Source organism: Panthera onca, chromosome Y (assembly GCF_046562875.1).
Source record: "Panthera onca isolate mPanOnc1 chromosome Y, mPanOnc1 haplotype 2, whole genome shotgun sequence".
NCBI lineage: Eukaryota > Metazoa > Chordata > Mammalia > Carnivora > Felidae > Panthera > Panthera onca.
This window is the reverse complement of record NC_138358.1, coordinates 21,554,775-21,580,062: the sequence shown is the minus strand read 5'-3', so window position 1 is coordinate 21,580,062 and position 25,288 is coordinate 21,554,775. Positions and strand designations below refer to the sequence as shown.

Sequence of the window (25,288 nt, the reverse complement as noted above, 5' to 3'; positions counted from 1 at the left end):
TCCTCTTTCTCTGGATTAAGCCATATGGTTGCTCTAATTCTCTGCCTAGTCAAATTTTCTTCTTTTCTCTTTCCCTGCCCCTGTCATTTCTCTCTCTTTGTATGGGATAAGGCTTCTTCCACCACCAGCCCCTTTTTAAATTTTCTCCAGGGTTACTTCAATGAACCAACAAAGCACACCTGCTGGAAGCTCCAAACCACCACTACAAGTAGGGAGATAAAGCAACCAGATTCACAATAACAATGCAACACACTCCAAAAACACCTCCTGATAGGCCAGGCCCTGGAGAATGTAAGACCCTTTTTTAACATAATAATGCTCACAAGTTCAGGACACATGACAAACTATTAAAACAGATAAAGGACAGAAAACTAGCCAAAATGATGAAACAGAGGAATTGTGCATAAAATAAATTTCAGGAAGAAACGACAGCTAGAGAATTGCTCAAAACAGATATAAACAATATATCTGACTAGTGTAATAGTCATAAGATTAATAGCTGGACTTGAAAACAGCATAGAAGACAACAGAGAATCTATTCCTGCAGAGATCAACTCAGATAAAGTTAACAATGAATTAAGAAATGCTATAAATGGGGTGCAAAATAAACTAGATATAGTGACAGCAAAGATGGAGGAAGCAGAGGGAATATTAAATAAAATAGAATATAAAATTATGGGAAATGATGGAACTGGGAAAAGAAAGATAAGATAATACTAGACCATGAGGATAGAATTGGTGAACTAAGTGATTCAATGAAACATAATAATATCTGTATGATAGATGTTCCAGAGGAGGAGGATAAAGAGAAAGGGGCAGTAGGTTTATTTGAACAAATTATAACTGAGAACTTCCCCAGTTTGGAGAAAGGAGCAGACATTCAAATCCGGGAGGCACAGAGAATTCCCTTCATAGTTAACAAGATATGCTATGGTCTTCTCCATGGAATATCGTAGTGAAACTGGCAAAATACAAAGATAAAGAGATAATTCTGAAAGCAGTTAGGGATAAACAGACCTTAACCTACAAGGGTAGACACATAAGGGTAGTAGAAGACCTGGAACCTGAAACGCTCCAGAAGGGAGACCAGAAGGGAACAGGAGGAAATATTCAATTTTGATGAATGGGCAAAATTTGCAGCCAAGCATCCTTTATCCATCAAGCCTGTATTCAGAATATAAGGAGAGATAAAGACTTTCCCAGAAAAACAAAAACTGAAGGAGTTTATGACCACTAAACCATCCCTACAAGAGATCCTAAGGGGGACTCTGTAAGTGGAATGCTGCAAAGACTACAAACGACCAGAGACATCACCACAAGCATGAAACCTACAGATAACACAATGACACTAACTAAATATCTTTCAATAATACCCTGAATGTAAATAGACTAAATTCCCCAGTCAAAAGACATAGGGTATCAGAACAGATTAAAAAAAAAAAAAAGATCCATCTATATGCTGCCTACAAGATACACATTTTAGACCTGAAGACACCTTCAGATTGAAAGTAAGGGGATGGAGAACCATCTATCATGCTACTAGAAGTCAAAAGAAAGCTGGAGTAGCCATACTTCTATCAGACTAACTAGACTTTAAACTAAAGACTGTAACAAGAGATGAAGAAGGCATTATATAATAATTACAGGGTTTATCCATTAAGAAGAAATAACAATTGTAAATGTTTATGCCCCAACATGAAAACACCCAAATATATAAACAATCACAAACACAAGCAATCTTACTGACAAAAAAATGCAGTAATTGCAGGGGATTTTACTACTCCACTTACAATGGACAGATCATCTAGGCAAAAAAACAATAAAGAAACAATGACCTTGAATGATTCACTAGACCAGGTGAACTTGACAGATATATTCAGAACTTTTCATCCAAAAGCAGCAGAATACACATTCTTCTCAAGTGCACATGGAACATTCTCCAAGATAGATCACATAGTGGGTCACAAAACAGCCCTCAATAAATATTTTTAAAAATTGAGATTATACATGCATATTTTCAGATCACAACACTGTGAAACTTGAAATCAACCACAAGAAAAAATTTAGAAAACTTCCAAATGCATGGAGGTTAAAGATCATCCTACTAAAGAATGAATGGGTCAACCAGCCAATTAAAAAAGAAATTAAAAAATATATGGAAGCAAATGAAAATGAATCACAACAGTCCAAACCATTTGGGATGCAGCAAAGTCCTAAGAGGAAAGCGTATTGCAAATCAGGCCTATCTCAAGAAGCAAGAAAGTTTCCAAACATACAAACTAAACTTATACATAAGGGAGCTGGAGAAGTAGCAGCAAATAAAACCTAAAGTCAGCAGAAGAAGGGAAATAATAAAGATTAGAGCAGAAATAAACAACATAGAATCCAAAAGACAAAAAACAAAAACAATAGAACAGATAAATGAACGTAAAATCTGTTTTTTTGAAAAAAAATAAAATTTATAAATCCCTAGCCAGACTTCTCAAAAAGAAATGAGAGAGAACCCAAATAAATAAAATTATAAATGAAAGAGGAGAGATCACAACCAACACAACAGAAATACAAATAATTATTAGATAATACCATGAAAAAATTATATGTCAACCAACTGGACAATCTGGAAGAACTGAGTAAATTCCTAGACACTCACACATAACCAAAACTCAAATGGGGAGTAACAGAAAATTGAAGTAGACCATTAGACCAGTGAAAAAATTAAATCAGTTATCAAAAATCTCCTAACAAATAAGAGTCCTAGGCCATATGGCTTCCCAAGAGGAGTCTACCAGACATTTAGAGATGAGTTAATACTTACCATTCTTAAGTTATTCCAAAAAATAGAAATGGAAGGAAAGCTTCCAGACACTTTCTATTCAACCAGCATTATTACCTTGATTCCCAAAGCAGACAGAGACCACACTAAAAAGGAGAATTATAGACCAATATCCCTGATGAACATGAATGCAAAAATTCTCAACAAGATACTAGCAAATAAAATTCAACAGTATATCAAAAGAATTATTCACCATGATCAAGTGTGATTCATTCCTGGGCTGCCAGTCTGGTACAACATTTGCAAATCAATGTGGTACATAACATTAATAGAAGAAAGGATAATAAACATATGATTCTGTCAATAGGTGGAGAAAAAGCATTTGACAAAATACAGCATCCTTTCTTACCCTCAAGAAAGTTGGGGTAGAAGGAACATACCTTAATATCATAAAAGCCAGATATAAAAAAGCCCACAGCTAATATCATCATCAATGGGGAAAAACTGAGAGCTTTCTCCCTGAGATCAGGACTATGACAGGATGTTCACTTTCACAACTGTTACTTAACAGTGTTGGAAGTTCTAGCCTCAGCAGTTAGATAAGAAAATGAAATAAAACCATCCAGAGCAGCAAAGAAGTCAAACTTTCACTTTTCACAGACAGCATGATACTCTACCTGGAAAACCTGAACGACTCCACCAAAAAGCTAGTAGAACCAAAACATGAATTCAGCAGTCACAGGAAACAAAATCAATACACAGAAATCAGTTACATTGCTGTACACCAATAATGAAGCAACAGAAAGAGAAACCAAGAAATGGATCCCATTTACAATTGCACCAACAACCATAAAATGCCTATGAATAAACCTAACTAAAGATGTAAAAGATAGTTATGCTAAATACTCTAGAAAACTAATGAAAGAAATTGAAGAAGACACAAAGAAATTGAAAAATACTCCATGCTCATGGATCAGAAGAACACATATTGTTAAAATGTTAATACTACCCCAAACAAGCTACACATTCCGTACAATCCCAATCAAAATTGCACCGACATTCTTCTCAGAGCTAGAATAAACAATCCTAAAATTTGTACGGACCCACAAAAGATGCAGAATAGCCAAAGTAAAGTTGAAAAAGAAAACCAAAGCAGGAGGCATCACAATCCCGGACTTTGGCCTCTACTACATTACTACATTCATCAAGACAGTATGATTTTGACACAAAAACAAAAGAATAAAATAAAGAACCCAGAATTGGACCCACAAATGTATGGCCAACTAATCTATGACAAAGCAGGAAAGAGCATCCAATGAAAAAAAGATAGTGCTGGGAGAACTGGAAAGCAACATTCAAAAGAATGAAACTGGACCACTTTCTTACACAAAAATGGATGAAAGACCTAAATGTGAGGCAGGAAACCATCAAAACCCCAGAGTAGAAAACAGGCAGTAGCCTCTTTGACCTCAGCTGCAGCAATTTCGTGCTTGACACGTCTCCGAAACAAAGGAATTAAAAGCAAAAATGAACTACTGGGACTTCATCAAGTAAAAAGCTTATGCACTGCAAAGGAAGCAATCAACAAAACTAAAAAGCAACTGATGGAATGGGAAAAGATATGGCATATGACATATTGGATAAAGGGTTAGTATCCAAAATCTATAAAGAACTTATCAAACTCCACACCTAAAAATTAAATACTCCACTGAAGAAATTGGCAGAAGACATGAATAGACACCTTTCCAGAGAAGACATACAGGTGGCCAACAAACACCTGAAAAGATGCTCAACACAGCTCATCATCAGGGAAATACAAATCAAAACCATATTGAGTTACCACCTCACACTGGTCAGTATGGCTAAAACTAACAACTCAGGAAACAACAAATGTTGGTGAAGATGCAGAGAAAGGGGATCCTTCTTGCACTATTTGTGGGAATGCAAACTGGTGCAGCTGCTCTGGAGAATAGCATGGAGGTTCTTCAAAAAATTAAAAATAGAGGGGCGCCTAGGTGGCTCAGTCAGTTGAGCAACCGTCTTCAGCTCAGGACATGATCTCACAGTCCGTGAGTTCGAGCCCCACATCAGGCTCTGTGCTGACAGCTCAGAGCCTGGAGCCTGCTTTGGATTCTGTGTCTCCCTCTCTCTCTGCCCCTCCCCTGCTCATGCTCTGTCTCTCTCTGTCTCAAAAATAAATAAAGACATTTAAAAAATTAAAAAAAAATTAAAAATAGAATTACCCTATGACTCAGCAGTAGCACTACTAGGAATGTACCCAAAATATCCAGGAGTGCTGATTCACAGGGGCACATGTACCCCAAAGTTTAGAGCAGTGGTATCAACAATAGCCAAATTATGGAAAGATCCCAAATGTTCATCAACTGATGAATGGATAAAGAAGATGTAGTTTATTTATACAATGGAATACTACTTGGCAATGAGAAAGAAAGAAATCTTGCCATTTACGACAATGTGAATGGAACTGCTAAGTGAAATAAGTCACTCAAAGATAGATATCATGTTTTCAGTCATATGTGGAATTTGAGAAACTTAACAGAAGACCATGGGGGAAAGGAAGGGAAAAAATAGTGTCAAACAGAGAGGGGAACAAACCATAAGAGCCTCTTTTCTTTTTAACATTTATTTATTTGAGAGACAGAGACAGCATCAGCAGGGAGGGGACAAAGAGAGAGGGAGTCACAGAATCTGAAGCAGGCTCCAGGCTCTGAGCTGTCAGCACAGAGCCCGATGTGGGGCTCAAACTCACAAACTGTGAGATCATGACTTGAGCCATAGTCGGACTCTTAACCTAGGCGCCCCAAACCATAAGAGACTCTTAAATGCCGAGAACAAATTGAAGGTTGATGGAGGGGTGGAGAGAAGGGAAAATGGGTGATGGGCATTGAGGAGGGCACATGTTGGGATGAGCACTGGGTGTTGTATGTAAGTGATAAATCATGGGAATTTACTCCTGAAGCCAACAGCACACTGTATATACACTGTATGTTAGCCAACATGACAATAAATTACATTTTAAAAAAACACATCAAAAATTAAGAAAATACAAATATATAGTCAAAGTCAAAAAAGAAAAAAGAAAAAGAAACTGGACTGAAATCAGGATAAATCTAGATACCACTCCTAACTATATAAATGCCCTCCTCCTCTCTTCTAAAAATAGGCTGTAAATTAAAGAAAATATTTGAAGCTTTGATATGATTATCTTATAAGGAGACCTGAAACTGGGCTGAAAAATGTCATCACCAAGGTAGCGCAATGTGAGAATTTAATATAATTGATTTAGGATATAGGATAACAGAAGTAGAATTTTAAGGAAGGGAAGAATGTAAGGTATGTAATCAGATTGACTAGTAACTGAAGTATACGAAAATGGGAAAACCATGGAAATCAAGCCTAGTAACTGAGTGAGATAGATGAGTTATAACATAGAGAAATAATACATAAGTAATATATATAATAAGTAATATTATAATGATCTGCATCATATATATTGTAATTAATATATGTATAGTATATATGGGTATATACATTGGGATATATAAGTCATTGTATTATTACTAACATATACTATTTGTTTATGCTACTATACATACTGGTGTATATATATATATATATGTGTGTGTGTGTGTGTGTGTGTGTGTGTGTGTATGTCATAGACTCTAAGTCTAAAGTTCTCTCTTGTCTAGCAAGGGAGCGGGACGCAGGATGAATAGCGAGAGATGGCTAATGTCCTGGAAAAGACAAGAGCCCTAAATAAGGGTCCTTCCCCATATTTATCCAGATCAGAAGGCTTACAAACATGATAGGCATGCACAAAGAGACAATGAATTGGTGAACATTAACTTGGGGATGTGAGGAAAGGGAAGTTTTGAAGATATACGGTGTTTGGGGTTGGGTCAATATAAAACAAAATCCTGGTGGCAGGCAGATGGGCAGTTGGCCGTTAACAGCAGACAGAAGGTGGCATGTCTGGTTAATTTAGCTAACCTAGGGGACAAGACAGATAGAGCATGCAACCTCAGGGTTAACAAGGCACCTTTCTTTTGTTAATCATCTCTGCTCTGGGCAGCATCAACAGCAGCACAGGGGTCTACAGTCCTATTTACCTGTTTGCCTAATTTGATCTTTCCTTCCTGTGAAAGCAGATTTCTGCTATAGTACTAAATTGGGGGGTGCTTCTTCCCTGAATACCTAATCTTGTTTATTTCATATACCTATTCTTGGGTGCTTTTGCACCTCCCTATTCTTGTTGCCTTGTTAACTCATTGGTGTAAGCCCGGGGTATTACTATGCTTATTCCTCACCTGTATATACTATCCATATGTTAATACTATAATATATACTAATAATAATTAGTTATATGTATACTTATATATATTGTATGTATACATTAATATATAAACATAATATATATACCAATTTTATATATTGGTTATATATTATATACATGAATACATTGTATATACTTACTATATTTCTCTGTATAATAAGTAATAATACAGAGAAATTGAAGGCAATATTGGGCAGAAGTAAAATAAAGAATTCATTTGAATTCATTTGTTTTGCAAGATAAATCTTTATATTTGGGTCCCAAATTCTTTATCACATAATGAACACAATCTATACTTACCTTTTCCAAATACTGTGCAATTAATAATCATTAGTATAATTCTCGTAAAAATTATTAACATTTTGTTCATTCACATTTGTAATTTGATACATCATTGATTTTAAGTACTCCATTTTATTATGTACCAATAAGAAAAGCACTGCCAATTCAGTGTAATGCTAAGACATCTTAAACATCTTAAAATCTTATCTAATGTAGGAGATGTCAAAATGTAACAACATGGGAGTTCTAAAATATAAAAACTTTAATGGGGCGTCTGGATGGCTCACTTGGTTGAGTGTCTGACTTCAGCTCAGGTCATGATCTCGCAGTCCGTGAGTTTGAGCCCTGCATTGGGCTCTGTGCTGACAGCTTGGAGCCTGGAACCTGCTTCGGATTCTGTGTCTCCCTCTGTCTCTGCCTCTCCCCACTCATGCTCTGTGTGTCTCTCTCTCTGTCAAAGATAAATAAACATTAAAAAAAAGTTTAAAAACAAAACAAAACATTACTTACAGTGCCTTTTTGGTGATTGTAAGTCACAATACACATACATTGTAAGTATTCTCTTTCTTTTTACTTCTGATAGGTCTATAAACTTTCATTTATCTGTCATATCACAGCCTGTCTCTGTTTGCCATTTCAGGAAACTTAGATTTCTCTTTTTGTAGTATAATTTTTAATTTTTTAAATATTTATCCATTTTTGAGAGAGAGAAAGAGAAATAGCATGAGTGGGGGAGGGGGAGGGGGAGAGAGAGAGAGAGAGGGAGACACAGAATCTGAAGCAGGCTCCAGGCTCTGAACTGTCAGCACAGAGCCTGATACAGAGCTTAAACCCATGAACCTTGAGATTATGACCTGAATATAAAGTCAGATGCTTAACCAACTGAGCCACCCAGGTGCCCCCCTAGAATAATTTGAAGGTACGAATTCATGTACTTTAAAAATTGCACCCACCTAGATTTAACACATTTCAGTTTGTCTACTTAGGAATGTAGGAAGTCATTTCATACTTCTAAAAACAGGAAATAGTTTATAAATCTTATCTCTTAATCAGTCATTAAAATAATCATTTTATTTCTGTAAGAACATATATATGCTAATTATAAAATATTCTAATGATATAAAAAAAGTAAAAATTTAAAATTAGCAGTGACATCACCAATTGATGGACTAGGAGAACCAGGCTCCATTTTTCCATTAATACTAACAATTAGTTATCTATGAACAAAATAAGCTCTGGAAAAGCTCAGGCATCCTCTTACAAAAATTCTGTAGCACCTTGGCATGAGACCCTTCAGAACAGCCATAAAAAAAAGGTTAGGAAGAACAGCCTCATTCTGCTAGCATCATCTTATCCCCCAGCCAGCACTCTTCAGCACCAAAGGGGAACTCCCAGCCTGAAAGAAGCTCTCTCACCAGGAAAGAGAAAGCAGTGTTGAGTGACCAGCTTATGCAGCCATTTGGGACACCACAGAAGGACCAATAGAGTCTCACTGCACCAAGAGTGACAAAACTGAGAACTATAGAGACTACCAACAACAAGGAAATCATAGGTTGTGAATATCAGGCACTCAGCAGGTCAAAGTAAGGCTCTGATTGATGATCTGCTCTGCAGTGGGTTGCGGCAGCTTTTGCTCTTGCAGAAATACTCAGTAGCTCAGCCACCACAAATCCCCTGCAGACTTATCAGCCCTTGGGTTACAGGTATTAGTGTCTGCAAATGTTAGCACCTAGGTTCCCCCTAGCTCCCTCCCACATCCACACCACTATGGTATCCAGCCTATACATTGTAGGCTGCATGAATTTACAACACCAGCCTAGAGCACCAAAGCTGACTCCACTGCCCTGTGATGCTGAGAAGTAGCCCCTCTAGTTCTGCATCAGCATGCTGCTGGCCTGATGCCTATCACCAGCATCCATTATATGTGCACACTTGTGACAAGATCTCAAAGTTATGAAGTTCAAGCTGATAGCCAAGAGGCTTGTGGGACTGGCTTTACTCCTATCTCTTGTTTCTGGCCTACACTACTGGACAATCTGCAGCTAGCCCATCCAGCTGCATTGCCTGACCCTATGACTGGCCTTGACTGCCATGCCTATGCCTATGGGAGACACTACAGCAAAATAAATGCATTCTAACAGCAAAGATCCCTGCTGTTACTAGTGCACTAGCAATCGGTCAACATCTTAGTAATTGCCATGGTCCCCATGACTGTATATGTACAACTGGCCTCTGCTACTGCAGCCAAATTTCTCTACAGCACTAGGTCTGATCACAACTACTGACTGCCCTTGATCCCTAACCACTGAACTTGGAGTTGTCACTGAGGAATCCAACAGCCCTTGCAGCTTCTGCAGACTCCTTAGTGTACTCAGCAAGGACCATACAGTTGATGCGGTGGACGTCAGAGGCCTGAGCTGATGTGTTGGGTAACTCTGCCAATTTGAACCTAGAGTTATCACATGCTTCCACAGATAAAGTTCTTTCCTTAAAAAAGTCTATAAAGTCTGCATGAAGTGACTAATTCTTCAAGTATGCAGACACCTAAGGCTATAGGAACCATGCAAACCAAACAAAAAACAAAACATAAAAACAAACGTGAATCCATCAAAAGACACAGTAAATTTCCAGTAACTGAAGGCAAAAAATAAAGTTGCATTAATTGGATAACTATTCAAAATAATTGTTCTAACGATGCTCAGGGAGCTACTAGAGAATGCACATAAACAGCAAAATTCGTAAACCAATATAGGTCATTTGAAATGATCCAGTCAGAGGATTAAAAAGAACTAAAAAGAATGAAAAAGAACAAAGAAATCCTGAGGAACTCACAAGTTCAATTAGGAGAAAAATGTATACATCCTTAGAGTCTGAGAAGGAAACTAGAACGCAAATGGGTAGAGAACTTATATAAGTAAATAATGAGTAAAAACTACCCCAAACTAGGAAAAGATTTTACTTTTGTGGTCAAAAGTAGATAACCACCAAATTTCGATCCAAAGTGATCTCCAAGACACATAATCAAATAAGCTGTCTAAAGTTAAAGAGAACAGTAAAATCAAGAAGAGAAAAAATTATTTTTTCTCTTATAAGGGAAACTCCCACCAGATTTCTCAGCAGAGTCTATAGGCCAGGGGAGAATGGGATGATTCAGTCTAAGTGCTGAAAGAAGAAATTGCCAACTATAAATACTTTACCCAGCACAGTTGTCCTTCAAAAATGAAGGCAAGAAAGAGACATTGTTTAACAAAAAGACATTGTTTATCACCACTAGACCTGTCTCTCTCTCATACACACACAAAATGCTAAAGTAGTTTCTCAAGCTGAAACAAAAGAATCGGAACTACTAATATGAAACTTTTCAAATTAAACACTGGTAAATGTTACTATACAGTCAAAATCAGAATACTCTAATACTGTAAAATGATGTATTAAAACCTCAATTCTAAAGGTGAAAACATAAAAGTATAACATAATTCTTACTATAAGAATTTATTATTGGATACACAATATAAAACAATATAGAATGTGAAATTAAAAACATAAAATGTTAGGAATGAGTAAAACAGTAGTGTTTTTTAAGTATGTAGAATTTTTTATCAGCTTAAAATGACTGCTATATTTCCTTTTTTTAAAATTTTTTAATGTTTATTTATTTTTGAGAGACAGAGCATGAGTAGGGAAGGGGTAGAGAAAGAGAGGGAGACACAGAATCCAAAGCAGTCTACAGGCTTTGACCTGTTAACCCAGAGCCTGACATGGGGCCCAAACTCACAAATTGGGAGATCATGACCTGAGCTGAAGTTGGACCCGACCCGAAGTCGGATGCTTAATTGACTGAACCACCCAGGTGCCCTGACTGCTATATTTCAATTCACCTCAAGATAATCACAAAACAAATCTGTAGTAGATACACACAAGATAAAGAGGAGGGTAACAAAAATAAAATCATACCACTATGGGAAATTACCTCTTTGCAGAGGAAGGCAGCCTATAGGAAGAAAGATAAAAAGAAATGAATGGGAAAACAATCAGAAAAGAACACTATGTGCAAGTAAATACTTACCTATTAATAATTACTACAAAAAAGGGCCATTGGGTGACTCTGTTGGTTAAGCATCTGACTTTGGCTCAGGTCATGATCTCACGGTTAGTGAGTTTGAGCCCCGCATCGGGCTCTATGCTGACAGCTCAGAGCCTGGAGCTTGCTTCAGATTCTGTGTCTCCCTCTCTCTCTGCCCCTCCCTTGCTTGTTCTCTGTCTCTTTTTCTCTCAAAACTAAACATTAAAAAACTTTTAAAAAAATTACTACAAATGTAAATGGATTAAATGGTCCAATTAAAAGACATAGAATGACTGGATGGATAAATAAACAAGACTCAAGTGTATGTTGACTACAAGTGACACATTTCAGGTTTAAGAACATATGGAAGCTGAAAGCAAATGAATACAAAAAGTTTTTCTTTATACATGTAAACCAACCAAGTGTTTAGGATAGTTTTACTAATATCAGACAAAATAAGTAGAAGACAAAAAAAGGAGAAAAAGTAACAAGATACAAAGGGAATCATCACATAATAATAAAGGAGGTCAAGTTAATGAGATACTGTATCAACTCTGATTATGTGTAAACCCAACACCAGGGTATGTAAATATAACAGATTTAGAGGGAGTAATAGGTAATGCACTAATAATAGAGGGGATTCAATACCCACTTTCAATAATGGTTAGATCACCTGGACAGAAAGTCAAGAAGGAAACACTGGATTTGAACTATGCTTTGGACCAAATACAACTAACAGAATATGCAGAGCTTTCCATCCAATAGCAGATGAATACACATCCTCTTCAAGTGCACAAGAACATTGTCCAGGGTGATTTATATGTGCTATCACAAAAAGAATGACAAAATGTTCAAAAAACTGAAATTATGCCCAGTGTATTTCTCTACCCCAAAGGTGTGAACTAGAATCAATAACAGAAACAACATACTCCCGAAAACTATGGTCAAAAAAGATATACTGATAAATTAAAATGGAAACAGAACATATCACAACCCACAAGATGCAGGAAAAGCAGTGCTTATATGAAAGTTCATAGTGATACATGCCTACATTAGGGGAAAAAAGATCTTAAATAAACAACCTAACTTGACCATCAAGGAACTAGTGGAAGAGAAGAATTAGCTAAGAAAACAGTTAGTTCGCTGTAAGCTCCAAGCAGCTGTGAGCTATTCAATTCAAGCCCTTGCCAGCAAATCCCGGGGCTTCGCCTGCAGCCCAAGCTCTAGGCCAGCTCAGCAGGATGCCACCTGAGCCTCAGCCACCCCAGCCGCCTCTTCAGATCGGGGAGTCCAGGTCCAGCAGCCAATGCCAAAAACTACTGGGACCTGTACCCACTGCGAACAGGAGGAGAGATCTCATGGTCTCAGACCTTGCCCATTGCCCCCAACCACCTGCACTGAGGTTGCTTGTGCCCCTGCCAGTCCGCAAAGATTGGATGAAGGTCAAGGGGGAGCTGTGTGGGTGACTATGCTTGGGGGTTGGGGTGTGGACGAGACCAATGTTACCCCTGAACAGACAGACCTTGATGAGAATGGAAGTGGTGGCGCCTGTGACCTTGGAGAAGTACCCACTCGTGCCTGTCATGGTGAACCTCACTCAGGATGTGGCCCACCTAGCTCTATACCAGAAATTGTCCAAGAGGACTTGAAGATGGTGTCTGATGGTGAAAGTGAGCAGGCTTCGGACACTTCCTTTGATGAGGTGCAGTTGCTTTTGAGGTTGTGTGTGCAAGATCTCCACTGAATACAGCAACAAGCATCTAGCATTACTAGCCCACATCTGGCCCCTGAGGCTATCCTGAGAAACTGACCATCAATAGCCCCAATTTCGACAACCCTCTTAGCAGCAGCATCCGCTGTCAGTGTTTCTGACTTTGGCTTTGGGAAACTGGAGATCTACATCAAACCGGACAAGCTGTGTGCAGTACCTACGCCCCCTTCTGCAAAGGCAAAAGCAAGCTCAGAGACAACCTTGTTGCACTCAAGGAGATAAAACTGGAACATGAAGAGGGGGCACCCTGCACTGCCATCTGGCAAGTGTCCCAGATCAAGGACCTCAAACACTCCAACATTTTCATCTTCATGATGTTATCCACATGGAGAAGTCTCTCATTCTTGTCTTTGAGTACATGCATAAGGGCCTGAAGCAGTACCCAGATGATTGTGAGAACTTCATCAACATGTAGAATGTGAAACTGTTTCTCTTCCTGCTGCTCCTCTGCTTGGCCCCACTGCTACCAGCCGAAGGTGCTACATGCCCCCAAACCTAGTCATCAATGACAATGGAGTGCTCAATGTGGCTTGCTTTGGCCTGGCCTTGCCCAAGTCTATTTCAAAGAAGACCTACTCCAACAAGATCGTGACACTGTGGTACTTCCCTGCCACCACCACCCCTTCACCTCCTCACTCCCCCCACCTCCCCCACCTCCCTTTTGTCTCCTGGTTGGATCCACCACTAGTCTACCCAGATTGATGTGTGGGGTGTGGGCTACATTTTGTGAAATGGCCACAGCCCAGCCTGTCATTCCAGGCTCCACAGTGGAGAAGCAACTACATTTCATCTTCACCATCTTGCAAACCCCAGCTGAGGAGTTGTGACCAGGCATTCTGTCCAAGTAAGAGTTTAAGACATACAACTACTACAAGTATCCAGCCCAAAGCCCATTTGAGCCAGGCACCCTGACTTAACTGCAGTGGGGCTGACCTCCTCACAGGCTGTTGCAGTTTGAAGCTCACAATGAAATCTCTTCAAAGGATACCCTGAAATGTCCATTCTTCCTCAATCTAGGGGAGTGGATCCATGAACTTCCTGACACGACTTCCATATTTGCAGTAAAGCAGATCCAGCTATAAATGGAGACTAGTTTTTTATCTTGAATAATGCCTGATGCAGACAGGCCTGCTTTCCATGTGGTTGACACTAAGTTCTAAGCTACAGACCAAGCTCCCAGCAGACACCAGTTTGACACATACCACTCCCCTCACAGGGCAGCCTCCAACTGCATCCTCCTTGCTTGCTGCCTGCCTACCTGCTCCACTCATGTTTGCCTACCCACATATCCCCAGCTCTCTATCCAAATACCTGACTGTTGGCCTGTCAGCCCACCCAATGGCCTGTCTACTATGTGATAACAAAGCTGTCATCACTCCTTCACCTAGTTGGCCTGTCTGTCTCTCTGTCTGTCTCTGTCTGTCTCTGTCTCAATAATTGCCAGTGCACAACATGGCCATGACAGCTTTCTACACTGAGACCAAGCTTGTCACCCTTCCCAACATCCCCTCCCTCAGAACCACTACCCCATGGCCAGTCAGGGCTCTGGAGCTAGCCTTGGCTTGGGATCAACTTGGACAAATGTGGCAATAACTTGGGCCTGCTTTCCTGCCTGCCTCCATCTGCCTCATGTTGTGTGAACTTTTTGTTTATTTAATTCATTGTTGTTTTTTAATTATCTTAAATGAGGTTTTCATTTTTTTAAATGCAGTATTTCTGTATACAGACTGGCTGCCTATGCCCCTCTGCATGGGGTGCTCCCACAGTATTTTGTACAATAAAGCCCTGCTCCCAGCCTTTCCAAGACAGGGACACAGCCTCTATTTGGAACCCTGATCATCACCAGAACCTGGGGTCAGCTAATAGAAAGCATACCTCAACCACTCACCTTCCTACCCCAGACCTGCCATCCCCAGCTGCAGGGGGACCTGGGGAGTACTGGATACTCTCTGAGCACTGGATGAGGTGGGGGGCCCCATTCTTTACTTCCTGAAGTACCATAGCTGGGGATTCCCTCCTTCTCAGGGTCTCCCTAACTCAACCCTTCTGCCCCTGTCCTATTTGGTGCTATTGACTAAGGCTTCTGGCAGGAAATGACCAATTCTTCAAGGATCCATAATATGTATATGTGCTCAAGCAGGGGCAGACAGGCGCATGGGGGTCTGTGCCCAGGTATTATCCCCTAACACCTGGGGACAGTGAGGCAGGGCAGGGAGTCCATGGAGTCCTGTCCTCTCTTTCCTTCACTCTAAACCCTGGGCCCTCAAATTAATTGGGAGGGCTGAAGTGGTGGCCCTCCAGGTAGGTTTGGGGGATGGGGTTGTGTTCTTGAATGCATCATATCGCTGTATGAAATATTAAAAAGTCCAAACTAAAAAAAAAAAAAAAAAAAAAGAATTAATGAATCCCAATTTAGCAGATAAACTGAGATTACAAAGATGACAGCTGAAACAAATGAAACAAGAATAGAAAAATATCAAAAAGGCTGTCCTTTAAAAAAAGGTAAACAATAATTGACAAACATTTAGGTAGATTTACCACAAAATAGAAGACACAAATAAAAGTATAAATCAAAATATGGACATCACAACTGATACCATAGAAATACAAAAGATCAGAACAGACTGCTGCAAGAAACTGAATACCAACAACATGCGTAATCTAGAACAAAGGATGAATTCCTATAAACATACAACCAACCAGGACTGATTCATGAAAAAAAAAATCTGAACATGCCAATAACAAATAAGGAGATTATATCTGTAATCAAAACACTTTCCAACCAGAAAAGCCCAGGTGGCTTCACAGGTGAATTGTAACAAATACTGAAGAATAATTTGTGTCAAAACTTCTCAACTCTTCCAAACACCTGAAGAGGAAGAAGCACTTCCTAACTCATTTCATAAGTCAGCATTGCCCTGACACTAAAACTAGATAAAAACATGACAAGAGAAAATAATATAAATTAATATCCTTGAATAATAAAGTTTAAAAGTTTTCTATAAAATACTAGCAAACAAAAATCAACAGTATATTAAAGGATCACACACCATGGTCAAGTGAGTTTATCCTTGTGATGTAAGAATAGTTCAAACCATCCTTATGCAAACCAATAAATTTCATACATCACATAAACACAATGAAGAATAAAAATCATAGGACTATCTTCAAAGATGCAGAAGGTCACTTGACACATTTCACAATATTTCACAATAAAAAAACTATTAAAAAATATTGGGTGTAGAAGGGATATATCTCAACATACTAAAAGCCATGTATGAGAAACCCATGGCTAACATCATATTCAATAGTAAAAGTTGGAAGTTTTCCCCCACTAAGATCAGAACAAGACAAGGATGCCTCCTATCACCACCTTTATCCAACTTAGTATTGGCAGTCCTAGCCACAGCAATTAGGCAAGAAAACTTAAGGAAAGGCATCCAGATAGGAAGGAAAAGGAATATGTTCTGCTTTCAAACATGTATGAAATATGTATGATCTTATATATAGAAAATTGTGAAGACACTATCAAAAATCTATTGTAATTAACTAAATAGTTTCAGGATACAAAATCAACATAAAAACTGGTTTCATTCTGAATACCAACAATGAAATATCTGAAAAAGAAAGAAAATAACCTTATTCATGACAGTACCAATGCCAATAAAATATTAAGGAATAAATTTAACCAAGGAAATGCAAAACCCATACACTAAAAAATACTGATGAAAGAAATTGCAGAAGACACAAATAAATGGAATGATAATATGTGTTAATATAACTCTTCTGGACTAGAATGGTTAGTATTGTTAAAATGTCCACAATTCACATTGACTGCATAAATGCACATTTATGCATACATATTGAATCCATAAATTCAATGCAATTGCCTTCAAAATTTTAACAGCATTTTTCACAGAAACATATGACTCGATTCTAAAATTCATATGGAACTACCCAAGATTTGAAATGGCCAAAACACTGTTGACAAAGAGCAAAGCTGGAGACATCACATCTTATACTTTGACATAGACATAAAATCATATTGCAGAACTATAGTCACAAAGAAAGTATGGTAGTGGCATAAAAACAGACACACAAACCAATGGAATGGAATTTAGAGTTCAGAAATAAACTGCCACATATATGATGAAGAGGATAATCTCTTCAATAAATTGTGTTGGAAAACTGACTGGATAAGCACATGGAGAAAAAATGAAACTGGACCTCTATCTGACACCATTTAAAAAATGTATTCAAAATGGATAGACTAAAGCATAAGATTTGAAACCTGAAAACTTCTATAAGAAAATATAAAGAAAAAAGTGTTTGACATCATTTTGGCAATATAACCAAAATGACAAGCAATGGAAGTAAAAATCAAATGAGAATATATCAATCTAGTAAGCTTTTTCACAGGAAAAAAATTGACAAAATGCAAAGAACATACTGAATTGGATTAAGTGGTTAATAGTTAAAATATGTAAGGAATTTATACTACTCAACAGTAAGACCAAAAAGAACAAGTTATCATCATCAACAGAAGGAGCATCCAGTTCAAAAAGGGGGAGGGAACTTAAACAGATATTTTCCCAAAGAGGACATCCATATGGCTAACATATACATGAAAAGATGCTCAATATCACTCATCACCAGGGAAATACAAATCAAAACCTCCATAGATATCACCTCACATGTATAAGAGTATACAGTATGAAAACAACAACAGGTGTTGACAAGGATGTGGAGAAAAGGAAGCCTTCTTACACTGTTGGTAGGAATGCAAACTGGTGAAGTCATCCTGGAAAATATATGGAGGTTCTGAAAAAAGTTAAAAATAGAACTAGAGCACAATCCAAGTAGCCACTTCTCTTCATCTTGCTGTTCATCTGTATCTTTTATCATATCCTTTAATAAGCTCATAAACATAAGTGAGTTCTCTGAACTGATCTAGAAAATTAATTGAACATGATGACAGGGTCACAGCTAGTTAGTCAAAGCACATGGTAACCAGTGATGTGTCTGGTACCCAAAGTGGATGCAAACAGTCAGGTGACCTAGATCCATACTATGGGATCTGACACTATCTCAATGCATATACTACCTATATTAGTTAAGTTATAGGTAATCCAGTGTTTGTTTGTTTGTTTGTTTGTTTGTTTATGAAATTTATTGCCAAATTGGTTTCCAAAGAATACCCAGTGCTCATCCCAACAGGTGCACTCCTCGATTCCAATCACCCACTTTCCCCTTCCCCCTCCCCCCCACATTAACCCTCACTAGTCTCAGTATTTAAGAGAGTCTCTTCTGGCTTGCCTCCTTCCCTCTCTGTAACACCCCCCTCCCCTGGTCTTCTGTTGAGTTTCTCAGAATCCACATAAGAGTGAAACCATATGATATCTGTCTTTCTCTGTATGGCTTATTTCACTTAGCATCACACTCTCCAGTTCCATCCACGTTGCTACAAAGGGCCATATTTCATTCTTTCTCATTGCCACATAGTACTCCATTGTGTATATAAACCACAATTTCTTTATCCATTCATCAGTTGATGGACATTTGGGCTCTTTCCATAATTTGGCTATTGTTGAGAGTGCTGCTATAAACATTGGGGTACAAGTGCCCCTATGCATCAGTACTCCTGTATTCCTTGGGTAAATTCCTAGCAGTGCTATTCCTGGGTCATAGGGTAGATCTATTTTTAATTTTTTGAGGAACCTCCTCACTGTTTTCCAGAGTGGCTGCACCACATTGCATTCCCACCAATAGTTATAGCCTCATGATTTGTTCATTTTAGCCACTCCCGGTGTTATTTCAGAGAATTGTTTGTTGTAGGAGAAAAATCGTCACACACTGGTGACCAGAAGTGTCACAAATTATATGGGCATTGTGTCTATATAGTAAATAAGGGAGAAACACAGGAAGGAAAAACTATGTTTCCCCCAAAAACATAGGAAAGAAAAAACTGGAATTTTTCCTTCTAAACTTACACACATTATATGTCACTTGTATCTTAATACAGCTGGGTACAAAATGAAAGTGAGCTTTGAATCCAATTATTAAAAAACACGAATTTTTTGTAACCATTTTGGTGATATGTCCTCCATGACATAATTTCATATATCCAATGCATACACAAATTAATGGCTATTGTAACAAAAAATGGATCATAATAAACATGTTGTTCTGTGCTTTTTTTCTTTTTAAGCATTTAAAAAGGGAGATAACTATATTTAAGTGGTTCTAATGGATTGGCAGCCTTTGTAAGCAAGCAAACCTAAGCCAGAGTCAATTCCTGTAAATGCCTCAAAGTCAAGAAAAAACTATCACAAACCCTTAACTAGGCTTTCTCAACCATTTAAGTTATTGCCTATCAAATAATCTTGCTTTGCTCTATGTCTTCTTTAGGAAAACCTTTCCCCAATCCTGTCCACGTAACACTACTAATGACTTTTGGTTTAGTACTGCCTGATATGAGTCAATGTTTACTCACATAAAATGCTGAAACTTTAATGTGCCTCAGTTTTCCTTTTTTAAAAAAAGATGTTTATTTTTAAAATTCCAATGTAATTAATATACAGTGTTATATTAAATTCAGTTGGATAATTTAGTGATCCATCACTTCCATACAACACCTGCTGCTCCTCAACAACAACCCAGTGTCCTTCTTAATACCCATCACCTATTTAACCCATTCCCCACTCTCCTCCTCTGTGGTAGCAATCAATGAGTTCTCTGTACTCAAGAGTCTTTTTCTTGATTTCTCTCTCTTTTTTTCTCCTTTTCTCATTCTTTTGTTTCTTTTTGTTAGAAATATAAGCCCGTTATTTGTAGTATAAGTTGGAAAAACTTTCTCAATTTGTCATTTGCCTCTTTTTACTCCAACTTTTTATTTAAATTCTAGTTACAGTATGTGGTAAAATTGGTTTCAGGGGTGGGATTTAGTGATTCATTACTCTCATATAACAAACACCCAGTATTCATCACAAGTACCCTCCTTAATACCCATCATGCATTTAGCCCATCCCACACCCACCTCCACTCCAGCAACCCTCAGTTTGTTGTCTATAGTTAAGAATCTCTTGTGGCTTTATTCCCCCTCCCTCTTTTCTCTCTCCCTTTACGTTCATCTGTTTCATTTCTTAAATTCTACATATGCATCAAATCATATGGTATTTCTCTTTGTCTGACTGCCTTATTTTGCTTAGCATAATACACTCTGGAACCATCTACATTTTTGCAAATGGGAAGATCTCATTCTTTTTGATGGTTGAGCAATATTTCATTATATACATGAATATGTATATACCATATCTTCTTTATCCATTAATAAGTTGGTGGACATTTGGGCTTTTCCTAATTTGGTTAGTGTTGATAATGTTGCTCTAAACTTTGAGGTACATGTGACTTTGAATCAGTATTTTTGTGTTCTTTGCATAAATACCTAGTAGAGCAATTGCTGGGTCATAGGGTAGTTCTATTTTTAACTTTTGAGGAACCTTCAGACTGTTTTCCAGAGTGGCTGTACTAGTTTGCATTCCCACCAACAGTGCAAGACAGCCCCCCTATCACCACATATGTTGTTTCCTGAGTTGTTAATTTTAGCCATTCTGACAGCTGTGAGGTGATATCTAATCATGGTTTTGATTTGTATTTCCCTGATAATGGGTGATGTTGAACATCTTTTCATAGGTTGATTAGCCATCTGGATGTATTTGGAAAAATGTCTATTTATATCTTCTGCTATTTCTTAACTGGATTATTACACTTCTGGGGAGTTGAATTTGATAAGTTCTTTATAGATTTTATATACTTATTCTGTATCAGATATGTTATTTGCAAATATTTTCTCCCCTTCTGTAGGCTGCCTTTTCATTTTGTTGATTGTTTCCTTCACTGTGCAGAAGGTTTTTATCTTGATGGAGTCCCAATAGTTTATTTTTGCTTTTATTTCCATTGCCTCAGGAGATGTGTCTAGTAAAAACTTGCTATGGCCTATATCAAAGACTTTAATGCCTATGTTTTTCTCTAAGATTTTAATGCTTCCTGTCCACTTTTAGGTTTTTAATCCATTTTGAATTTATTTTTGTGTATGAGGTAAGAATTATTTTTTAAAAATAAATGTGTTTATTTATTTTGAGAGAGCATGTACAGGGTAGGAGCAGAGAGAGAGAGGGAGAGAGAATCTCAAGTAACCTCCATGCTGATAGCATGATGTAGAGCTTAAATTCACAAACTGTGAGATCATGACCAGAGCCAAAACCAAGAGTGGGATGCTTCACCAACTTAGTCACCCAGTTGCCCTGGTAAGAATTCTTTTGTATGTTGCTGTTCAGTCTTCCCAACACCATTTCTGGAAGAGACTGGTTTTTTTTTTCCAGTTGGGTATTCTTTCCTGCTGTACCAAAGATTAATTGATGTTATAGTTGTGGGTTCATTTCTAAGATTCCTGCTTTGGTGAACTAATGTATGTGTTTATTTTAGTACCAGCACCATACTGTTTTGATTATTACACTTTTATAAGGTGAAATCTGAAACTGAGCTAGTAATCGAAAAACTCACAACAAGCCAAAGTCTAGAGTCAGACGGACTCACAAGAGAATTCTACCAAATATTTACAGAGTTAATTCCTATTCTCAAACTATTCCAAAAAAATAGAAAACAAAGAAGAACTTCCAAATCCATCCCAAAAGGTCAGTATTACCCTCATACTAAAACTGCATAAAGATTCCACGAAAATAGAGAACTGCCAACAAACATCCCTGATGATTATACATGCAAAATCCTCAACAAAATACTAACAAACAAAAGCCAACAATACATTCAAAGAATTATTCAGCATGATCAAGTGGGATTTGTTCCTGGGCTGCAATTGTGGCTCACATATTCACATATCAGTATTGTGGTACCTCATATTAAAAAGAAAAAAAGATTTAAAAAACTGTGTAATCATTTAGTAGTTGCCGAAAAAGGATTCATTTTATTATTTTTTTATTGTTAATATCCATTCACAGTAAAAAAAAAAAAAACCTCAACAAAGCACATTGAGAGGTAACATACTTCAACATAATAAAGTCTTTGAAAAACCCACAAGGAACATTATCCCCAATGAGGAAAAACTGAGAGCTTTTCCTCTATGATCAAGAACATGACAGGGATGTCCTCTCTCACTATTGTTATTTAACATAGTACTGGAAGTCTTAGCTTCCACAATCAAACAACAAAAAGAAATAAAAGGAATCCAAAACAGTAAAAAATAAAAACAATAAAACTTCCACTATTTGTAGATGGCATGATACTGTATATAGAAAACACTAAAGACTCCACCAAAAACCTGCTAGAACTGATACACAAATTCAGTAGAGTCACAGAGTACAAAATCAATGTACACAAATATGTAGCATTTCTATACATCAATAATGAAGCAGCAGAAAGACAAATTAAGGAACTAATCTCATTTACTATTGCACCAAACCCCAAAGAAACCTAGGAATAAACCTAACCAGAAAGGTGAAAGACCTGTACTCTGAAGATTACAAAACACTCATGAAAGAAAATGAAGATGACACAAAGAAATGGAATGACATTCCTTCTTTCATTTTTAATAATATTTAACATGTGGACCCATGAAGTTGTATCTGTATAAAGAAGTTTAAATAAAAATCTCTTTTAATAGGTAACTTTCCAATTTTTCAAGCTTTTTTAGTAAACTTTTCCCATTTTTCTTATTTGATTGCTCAAAAATATAAATTCATATCTTCATTAAATTATTTTAGAAACTGAGCTAGGTAACTAAATGTGGACATACATTTGAGACTTTATTAGTACAAATATTCATTACATTTTTTAAAATTAAAAAGTAGATACTATTTACACTGAGGAGAATAATTGCTATGACTTTTGAATTTTTTCTAATTCTTATAATTTTTCAATAATTCTTATTGAATTTCTAAATAAATCTAACACCCTCATTATCAGTATATACAGATAATATTTTCATCTACCTGAGAACTTGTAATTACATAGTTTGAATGTTTGAAAAACACTCCTTTGTTTAAATTTACTTTCTATTATTTACTTTCTTATTACTACAAACTTAAATTGTAGTCATTATAAGTCCTTATTGTAAACCAGTAAATTGAAGAAATGTCTATGAATCTATCTACATTGAAACACAGACACAAAGAAAATTGTACAAAAGAAAGTATTTTTGACTCATGGGAAAACACAGTCTAACATGTGGGTAATTTATATTTCAGAAAGACAAGAAAACAAGGGTGTAAAAGTAGTTAACAATGACCATCATCTTTCTGCATTAGATAAAAATTAATGTCAGAATAAACAAGTGTAGCCTATTGTAAAGAATCCCCAAAGAGAAATACACATACATAAATAAAAATTAATTGATAGAAACTATTCATAAAGATAACATTTGAGGAAAACAAAAAAAAATTAAAGTTTTTAAGAACAATGATCGTGTGTATGTGCATGTGTGTGTGGGTGTGGGTGTGTGTGTAAGAGAGAAAAACAAGGCAAGTTGAAATCCAAAAGAGTAATATTTTACTGCATACGCACACACACACATATACAGATACACGAAAATTATTTGGGTTAACCTTCATTCACTCTTAACAAATATTTTCACTAAATACAGGATTCACATGGACAGTTCCCTCCCCCGCTGACCCCCAGTACCTAAATATGTACTTTTGGTCAACAAGTGTCAGATAACAAATATACTAACTTTGAATTCTTTTAGGAGTAAGTTGTCATTTCATTCTGCTTTTAAGATATTTCCTTTGTCTTTAGTTTTCAGTTTAATTATGATGTGCCTTGACATGGATTTCCTGCATTTATTCTCTCTGAGGATTCATTCAGCTTCTTTATCTGTAGGTTTGTGTTTTCACCAAATATGGAAGGCCAAGTATGTTTTTCATTTTTAGTGGAAGTACATTTAACATATATTAGTTTCAGGTTGACAGTGTAATGATTTTTGTAACTGGTGTAGTTACCATCTGTCACCATGAAAAATTATTGCAATTTATTATTTATCTATGCTGCACTATACTTTTCATTTCTGTGGGTTATTTATTTTATAACTTCAAGTTTGTATCTCTTAATCCCTTTCACCCCTTTCAACCATGCCCACACCATTCTCCCCAATGGCAACCAGAAACTGGTTTTCTTAGTTATGAGTCATGAATCTGTTCTTTCTGTTATATTGTTCATTTTTTTTAGATTGCATATATGATACGTTCTAGATCCATTCATGTTGCTATCAATGGCAAGATTTCATTCTTTTTTGTGGCTTTGTAACATATACATGCTGCACCTATTTGTCCATTCATCTGTAGATAGATACTTTAGCTGTTTCCATGATTTGGCTATTTTAGATATTGATGCCATAAACAACAGATGCATTTATCTTTCAAATTGGTGGTTTTGTTTTCTTCATGTGAACACCCAGAATTGGAATTAATGGATTGCATGTATTTCTATTTTTAACTTTTTGAGGAAACTCCATGTTGTTTCCCATAGTTGCCACACCAATTTTATTCCCATAAAATATGCATGGGGATCTCCCCTTTCTCCATATCCTCACCAATCCCTGTTTCTTGTGTTGTGAATTTTAGCCATTTTGACTAATGTCAAACTCACTGATTTGCATTTGATTTGCATTTTTCAAAACTCATTTGATTTGCATTTTTCTGATAATCAATGATATTAAACATGTTTTCATGTGTCTGTTGGTCATCTATATGTGTTCTTTGCAGAAATGTCTTTTCATGACTTCTGCCCATTTCTTTACAAGGTTATTTGTTTTTCTGAGTATTGAGTTCTTTATACATTTTCGATACTAACCCTTTATTTCTTTTCTGTGTAGGAGTTTTAAACTTACATAGACCCAATAGTTTATTTTTGCTTTCATTTTCCTTGCCTCAGGAGACATATCTAGAAAAAGTTGCTACAGCTAATGCCAGAAACATTATTATCTATGTTCTCCTCTAGAATTATTTTGAACACGTATTTGTTTTTGAAAGACAG

The 25,288-nt window shown here is 37.0% G+C and overlaps 1 protein-coding gene and 1 pseudogene across 2 annotated transcripts in view; both read left to right on the top strand.

Annotated features, from left to right (window-relative positions):
- LOC145714947 (eukaryotic translation initiation factor 1A, X-chromosomal) overlaps positions 1-25,288 on the top strand; it is a 795,969-nt gene that overhangs the window by 505,166 nt on the left and 265,515 nt on the right. The gene's annotated exons all lie outside the window — the stretch shown is intronic.
- LOC145714991 (cyclin-dependent kinase 16 pseudogene) lies at positions 12,779-14,325 on the top strand (annotated as a pseudogene).